Source organism: Austrofundulus limnaeus, unplaced genomic scaffold, assembly GCF_001266775.1.
Source record: "Austrofundulus limnaeus strain Quisiro unplaced genomic scaffold, Austrofundulus_limnaeus-1.0 Scaffold26, whole genome shotgun sequence".
NCBI lineage: Eukaryota > Metazoa > Chordata > Actinopteri > Cyprinodontiformes > Rivulidae > Austrofundulus > Austrofundulus limnaeus.
In genome coordinates this window covers 2,502,824-2,511,287 of record NW_013952428.1, presented here as the reverse complement: position 1 = coordinate 2,511,287, position 8,464 = coordinate 2,502,824, and the positions used below count along the sequence as shown (strand labels likewise).

Genomic DNA, 8,464 nt, shown 5'->3' with positions numbered 1-8,464 from the left:
GTGTGTGTGTGTGTGTGTGTGTGTGTGTGTGTGTGTGTGTGTGTGTGTGTGTTTGTGTGTGTTTGCCTACAATTGAAACCAGTCTTCCAATTACCCTGGGTCTGTCCGGAGAAACCTCACTTTGTAGCAACAGAAAGACATGATAGTGCTACAGTCAATCGTAACTTTATTTCTCAATTCCCAATGGAAAGKTTAGAAAATGGAAACTTTTTTCAGTCTGTGACAAAATAAATGTTTTTTGGGGTAAAATCTGTCCACGGACAAAAATAAAAAAGGTTACAGAGCAAACAAACTTTAGTCATGTCCAGGAAAAATATCAGCAAAGTGGCTAATTTAACAGTTTGTGTGAAACTTGACGGCTTCAGCTTTGTGGTTTGTGCAAAAAGTATTCCTCTTCTAAAGAGAAACAGACATGAGACCCCAAAGGTTTAACTGGGTCTAGTCAGGTTTTAAAAAAGAACAAAATATGTCTTCTGATTATATTAATAAACTCAATGACATGTTTGCCAGGCTGTGGTTCAATTTCTGAGCCATAGCACGTACTATAAAGCTTTTTCATTTGAAGGTATTTAGAGTCATTATTGTTTGTTTCCATGACATACAATAATTTTTTTCGCATCTTTACAGGTGTGTGTGTGTGTGTGTGTGTGTGTAATGTTTGGTAACTTTTAAGCTTGGCTTTAAATTTACAGATTTGTTGAAATACTACCTTAAATCCCTTCTGCTTCCTTAAGCTTCCCTGCTTCCAAAATAGACACAACTTTGTTTTTGGAAAACTTTTTGTTTTAAATTGTTGTGTGAAAGGCACAGAATTTTGCAAGAGATCCATCCATCCATCCATCCATCCATCCATCCATCCATCCATCCATCCATCCATCCATAATTGGATAAGCAGCCTAAGAGACCCAGATTTCCCTCGCCCCAGCCACTTGGGCCAGCTTCTCTGGGGGAATCCCAAGGCGTTCCCAGGCCAGCTGAGAAACATAGTCCCTCCAGCGTGTCCTGGGTCTTCCTCTGGGTCTCCTCCATATGGGATGTGCCCAGAACACTTGACCAGGGTGGTGTCTAGGAGGCATCCTATTCAGGGTGCCTCTGGAGGCTCTGTGCTCGGGATCTCTCTCGGGTCCTTGGGCTCTGGTCTCCCATATGTCTGCCTCATGTCTTGGGGATTGGGTCTTCGGTCCTCCATTGTCACTTAAATATTCCATTGAAGAAATTTTGTATATACACACATGTTCACAACCGCTCACAAACAGGTGCTCTGATCCGAGGGGTTCTGACTGGTCACTGAGTGTGTATATACAGTATGTCTGTGTGTATATATCTACAGTATGCCTGTATGTATGTATGTATATATCTATATTTATGTACTGTATGTATGTATGTATGTATGTATGTATGTATGTATGTATGTATGTATCTACATATATATGTATGGGTATGTGAATATACTGTATGTATGCCATCCATTTATTTATCCATTTATTTTCAGGTGAGTGGACAGATGTCAGGTGTGTTGTCTTGTGTTTTCTTGGTGTATATTTAATATATTTCTAATCTCTATATCAATCCTAATTACATTTCCTCTTTGTTTTCCCCTCTTTTCCTATTTCGTCTTTACTTAAAAAATACCTCCATCAGTCAAAAAAGACCAGGGTGGTGTCCAGGAGGCATCCTAACCAGATGCCTGAGCCAACTTCTCGATGTAAGAGATACGTCTCAGAAAAAAAATCTATTAATTAAATCTATCCCTCAGCATTAGAAGAGGATATATTTGTCAAATTTCTTTCCACAGACTTCCTGTTTTGACCAGCAGGGGGGCACGGTTTTGTGCACGTGTGTAGATGAAGCTCCCGATTTATCACACTCGCGCCTCACTTCGTTAATGAGCACCGCAATGACACAAATGTCATCTGTGGAATGGCTCGCGAGCAGCTTTTTGCTTTTGACTTCGCCATCAGCCKTGATGCTTCTTCGTATTTGTGAAATGTCGCCAGGTACCATCTTTCCCATTAGCCTTCTGTATGCAAAATTCCACTCAGATCTCCAGTAAGTGAGAAACCATAGAAACAGACTGGCCTTTGTTTCTTGTACTCGGGAAAGTGTCCTGTGAGCTGAACTGAGTAATACTGCTGTGACAGATGACTGGCCCACTCGCACACATTCAGTGTTAAAGAAAAAAATGGGTGAAGAAAAACATTCGTAAAAAGGTGTGACATTTTGAAGGCCTGAAGATGATTCTCTATCAACTCTTCTTTGACAGATTTCCTCTTCAGAAAGGCTCTTCTAACCAGAAAGAATCATACAAGAATAAGAACTAATCTGGTTTGATTTTTGCACAGGAATGCTACTTTGAATTCTCATTACTTCTGTCCTGCACGTCTTTATGGAAATGTGTTGTTGGTTCTTAAGTTTATAGAGATAATTTTATATTTCTGGAAATCTGCTCATCTCATTTCTTTCAAAAAGTTAAATAAGATTAATATAATTCATAATTGTTCAAAAATATCAGAACTGACCCTGCCAAAATGGATCTATAACCATTCAAATTCAGCAACAATATATACAGTATAAATCAAGAGCTACTTGTTCAAATGTCCAATATGTCAAAAAGCAAGAGCAACTGACAACTCCTAAGTTATTTTGGCCATTTTAAAATATGTGGTAACTGCATTTCTAAGTAATCCTTGTGAGTCAGCCTTTAGAATACAAAGTTTCCACCCTTCTGCTAGATATCAGCTTTCTATGGATTTGTAATACAGTCATCTGCTCCAGGCACAACCCAGCCACAAACTCAAACTGTAGTTTTCCTAATAACAGTAAGCACACATTCTATAAAATGCTATTATAACTAATGACTGGTAGTGTAGGAAGCTACCCATTTTCACTCCAAACCTATTAGATGGTCAGGACCCTTTGGCTTCAGCGTTCACCATAGGAGACTGCCCTTGAGTACCATTTTCATAATGTGCAGGTTAGTGTAATAGACTCTGGCAAGTGCCTGTCATTATCTGAAAAAAGATGCACCAAAATGTTTGCAGTTGTGCACTCAGTAAATTACTGTTATTATCACTTATTTCTTAAAAGGTTACATTCCCTGTAAAAAAATAGGCTGTAGCCTCATTAAAAAGGCTAAACTGCATGAAGGCTTTTTTTTTTTTTGAAGCAATCTGCAATCATAACCCAGTTTAGGATGCTACCCTACTTTTCAGCTCCAATAGCCCAGTTACAAAAACACCTAAGAGAGTCTCCACAACAGAGTCCAAATAAGTAATGGCAACTCTGAGCTAACGCTGCAGCTAACTTCGCCCTAAAATAAAGAGGAAAGACTGGGGGGGAGGAGGCAGCCGGAGTCAGAACTGGGATGAGATATATTGCATTAATATTTCAGGCAGCTATCCGACAAGCTTCTCCTTTGCGACTTAACGGATCCTGCTCAAGGACAACTTGGCAGGACACATGTTAATGAACACCAACTGCACTGGTAGAAATAAAACCCAAATGGAAAAATTGATGGGATATTGCTGCATAAAAAAACATTGTGTCAGACGGACCTCATATATTCCTTTACGAATTGAAAATTATAGCTTGGCTAACCTAAAGCTATTATAATCACCAACGCAATCCTTTAAATACAGTCTTAAAGCCTTGAGTGATTGAATCATGGTTTAAAGTGACTTAACTAGTATTTGTCTTTGAAAGTCCGACTGAAATTTAACATTTTTGCAACTTTATATCAAAAAAGTAGTACTTTATAAGTTCTATAGGATTTTATCCTCACCTTTTATAACAGTACATCTAGCTGTTCCTAAAGCTTAGTATGCAAACATTAGCTGAGACCACTGATGTGCTTCAGGCTGGAACGAAACATGGGTTCTTTCCAGTTTACTTCCCAATGTCAAACAAGTGCGTCTTGACTGTCAAATGCAGGGGAGTAGTAACTAAATACATTCCCCAGAGCGGTAGCATCGAGGAACTTCTTGCTATAAATGGGCAAAAATAAAGGACAGGGGGGAGTTGTGGCGGAGACGCTTGCTGGAGGCTGCAACTCATCATTAGTGATATTATCTGGAACGCTGTGTTCGAAGTGCTGCAAGCAAGCATTGTGCCAGTTTCAGGAGATACTAATTGCTTTCCTTATGGACAGGCTATTTGCTTAAGGTATAAACTGTGATGTGCTGATGTGAAATGGAAATGATTAACTGAAAGGAACACCGAGATGGATAAAATGAAATTGAGGTCTGCATAAATTCTGGGATTTTTAAAGCACCATTTTTGTTACCAAATATAAATTTACTTAAAAAAACTCTTGCTGAATCACTGCTCCGCATGAATTTAGTYTTTGTTGTCCTTCCAATAATTTCATCGCTATTCTAATCTTTTCTCTAGCGACTTTACCTGCTTTTTGTTTATGTAGGTCACAGCTCAGAGCAGTGATGGAAAAGCTCCGATGTGGTGGTGGTTTCGGGCAGGACGGCAGCAGCTGTGTTGGTGGTGTTAGCGGCGGTGGTGAAGGGGGGTGGGTTGGGGGGGGGGGGGGCACTGGAAGCATCGGTTCCAAAACGATGGGCCATTGTGCCTACTAATTCATTATAAATGAGGAGCAGCAATAATGGATGAGGCTGATGAGTAACCTGAGGATGCAGTGGGAATGGAGACTTGCTTCGGTTTTAGCCATCCTTTTCCTCCTCCTTCTGTTGTCAGCCAACGAGCCTTTTCTCAGAAAACACAGAACATGACGCTCATCCAGACATGACCACACCGAGAAACAAACACGGGGCTACACAAATCAATATAATCACTCTGGGGATATGTTTAGGAATTAGGTAAGCGGTGATGCCCCATGATCGTTTGCTGATTTCATTTTTAGCAGAAGGCTGCTATTATAGAAGCGGGCGTCTAAAAAGAAAGACCGACAATTGTAAATGTCTGACTTATTTTTCTGTGTGTATCTGATTCCCCAGACTTGCGTGGGATAAATCAGCCTGTGACTGTCTGTGGTGGGGTATTTGGAACAGCTGGCCCATTCAAACGGAGCACCAAGCAGCTGCCACTCCACACACCAGCCACACAGTTTGCTGCAGTCCTTTCAAATCCAACACCATAGGGCCTGTTCATTTTTTACAGTAGCAATCAATGACCAACGTTTTGGACAGGCGACACTGCTGTCTGCTGAGTAGAAGGTGACAGATGGGAAACAGGACTGGGTGCGCATGCAGCAGTATGTGCAAATGTTTGTGTAGCATTGAGGATGGGGGTCTAGTGAACTATAGGCTCAGCCTCAGTCACACTGACAATGGCATGCTTAGTCAGACACCTGATGGACTGTGAGAAACCGTGTGTGTGTGTGTGTGTGTGTGTGTGTGTGTGTGTGTGTGTGTGTGTGTGTGTGTGTGTGTGTGTGTAGACAGAGATCTGGGTGTTTCAGAAACGGACTGGCTCACAGCTGCACAGAGGGTGGGCTTCCAAACGACAGATTGCGCTGCTCTCCGAACTCTTCCCCCTTCACTCCTCTGCTCGTGTCTTTTCCAAGCCCACTTCCCAACTCTGCCACTGACGTGGCTCCATTTATTTAATTAAAACACTCTCACTTCTAAGTGGCTGCTGATTGATTTCTGCAGGAACACAAAAGCAAATGTAATGTCACTGGTGAGTGGGCCAAGAGTTGATGAACGCTTAGGTGTGAGGTGAGCGTGAAAAAAAAAAAAAAAACATTTCCAGCGTACTTTGAGGCAATACATGAGAAATTGCTAGGGAGTCGGTGGGCAGAAATGGCAGCTTGTCCACTGAAACAGATGAAACAGTGTTTAATAAAAACATTCACAAGTGCTAAAGAGGACAGTAATTCCAAATGCATGTGTGACTCGCTGCTTACATAAAGCACAAACAGCCGTGCTCAGTGTTCAACAGTGAAACGCCACCAAGCATGGAGTCTGTTCTGCTTCAGCTGGCCAGTTTTGTCATTGGTCAGCTGCTGGTTTGTTTTGAGGCACTACTGAAGCATTGTTAAGAATTAATTGTGTGCATCCATGCAGCTTTGACCAGCAGGTTTTTAGACTCATCGTATTGTCAAAAACTTCATTCACACTTCCTTAGCCTCTAGGGTTTGCTCACTCACTGAATGATATTAAACAAGGGATGTTACAGCTGCCAGTGGCATATTTTGTGAAAGCAAATGTTTACACTCTACCTTTCTGACCCATATTAGGATATTTTGTTAGCAGTCAGGGTTAAAGTTACACAAACGTACTCTTTGTTGACATCAGTCTGCAAAGAGTATTTCTGTAGTTTCTGTTTTTGCAAAATATCACTTCATTTCCAGATATTTAGAATGCATTAAAAATGTAATCCTTTCAGAGAGAATAATCCCAGTTTCCTTTAGCTTATCTGGGGTATCAATTTTGGCATACTGTACTTCAACCCCCAGCCACCATTGGTGTGTAGGCATGAATCAGACAGAAAATTGATCACGCACTGGCAGCAATAACACGTGACCATATGAATCACAAATCACTCTGAGAGAAATAGGTGTCAGTACACAGTGAGTGTACCCATCAGGGGGAAAAAGTGGAGCAAATGGGGACAAGTATACAGTATAAGTATTAGTGAATAAAAAAGCAAAATGTAACAATCTTTCCACAAACGCCTGCGATTTTCAGCGCTGGAAGCTGTGGAGGAGGACTGTGACTTCTCAAATATGGGGCGGACACTTGTCTAAACTAAAAGGAAGCAAAACAGGAATCTCAACACAAATACAGGATAAGGATCTGTACAAAAGTATATTCACACCCAGAGAAATATTTCAGGTTTTACTGCTCTTTTTTCCTGTAAGATTCCAACCAGAAAAAATCACAAGTAACTCGTTTATTTCACCTTTATGTCTAATGTGTCTTATAAACATGCATGCTATAATGACTGCTACAAACTATGTGCTTGATGAACCTATGTGGGTTTTTTTCTTCACATCGTAAGTGAAATAAAACATTGCAAGATGAAAATCGACATGCTTGGATAGTTATGTCTATAAATCCATTTCCAGAGTCTGAAATGGCATTTTGTGGATGTCTCATTAATGACCTCATGCATGTCAACTAAAATAACTGTCTCAACTTTATAGAGTGCAATGGCCATCATGGTTTCAAAGCCTAGAAGTGTGTTGTAGAAGTCCAATATTTTCCTTGGTAGCCAAAAACCCTTAATGAAACAATAAAAATGTGTTTCAGATTGTGTTTTTCAGAACTTGTGGCTTGTCACCTAAAGGTTTAGATCAGTGGTGAAATGTTCATATGGGAAAATGACACATGGACTCTTTCATTTCTGCTTTCAGTCATCACTTAATGTGACTCATTTCATAGCTTATGGATCCCTTTAGTGCATTTGTCCCTCCTTCATCTCAGTCAGAATGTAAAAGTGCATAATAGATCCCAGCTAAATGCAATCACAGATTTTTCTTCATAACTTTAAATGAATAATCCATGTAATGATTTTGAGGCTGCTCTGAGTTAAGATGTGGCTCTACATTAAAGCTGGCCATTGATATTTTAAGAGCTCACTAAGAATAGCTGTTAAAAAAAGGCACCTGGCCATTATTGCAACTTTATGTTCCACAGTTTTCTCTACCATTGTTTTAAAATAAATTTATTTGTGAATAGCAGCAGTTTAAACTTTCCACTTAATGCTGTAGGTCAAATACAAATTAATATATAAGGACAAGTTCTTGTTTAACTTTTGTCAGCTACTATTACTAGTACTTGTTTGAGCACAGTTTGAGGTTATTGGTAATCATCTAGTTAGAAAAAAAAAAAGACAGCCCAATCCACGGGAGGTAAACCCTTCGTCCGGCCCTGAAAAATTAAATATTTTGTTGGGAGAAACGTTTGACATCTTCATTTTGATTACACTGCAAGATGAAAAATTATTCCATCAATCAGACCAAATGTGACACAGACAAGGTCCCTCTGATTAACAACGGACTGTGATTGATGAGTCGAACAGTCCCAACAGGCAGATTCCTCCTCTCATAAAGCTGTGTTTGAAACCAGAACAGACACATTTCCATCCAATTTGAAAACTTTAATACATTTTCTTTATTGTCAAAGGTGATTACTGGTTCGTTTGGGTTTCTCATTTAAAGGGACATAAAAGTTTCAGCGTCTCAGGATTTAAATTTCAAATAAAATYACTGCTGGAGTAAAAAAGATATCTATAAAAAAAAGAAAGAAATTGTACAATTGAGATTTAAACGTCTGCATGTTAACATGCTTGGATGGGAGATAGGCTGCAGAACAAATTACAATTCATATGTCAGTGTGAAATATTTGATCCGATTTGTGCAATCTTTCACGTTCACCACAAGACTGAAAGTTTCGACAAATGAGTGAAGCAGCTTGCCTGTGAATTCTAGCTCACAGAAGTCACACATTTTCTGTCTTCGGAAAGACCAAAAGCCCGAGCAGCACTTTGT

The 8,464-nt window shown here is 39.9% G+C and overlaps 1 protein-coding gene across 1 annotated transcript in view; it reads right to left on the bottom strand.

Moving 5' to 3' along the window:
• Nucleotides 1–5,483, bottom strand: part of atp2b1a (ATPase plasma membrane Ca2+ transporting 1a) — a 61,348-nt gene extending 55,865 nt beyond the window's left edge. The window contains exon 1 of the mRNA XM_014004792.1: nt 5,445–5,483. The gene's annotated coding sequence lies outside the window, so the exon portion shown is untranslated. The remainder of the gene's footprint in view (nt 1–5,444) is intronic.
• Nucleotides 5,484–8,464: the final 2,981 nt, after the last annotated feature.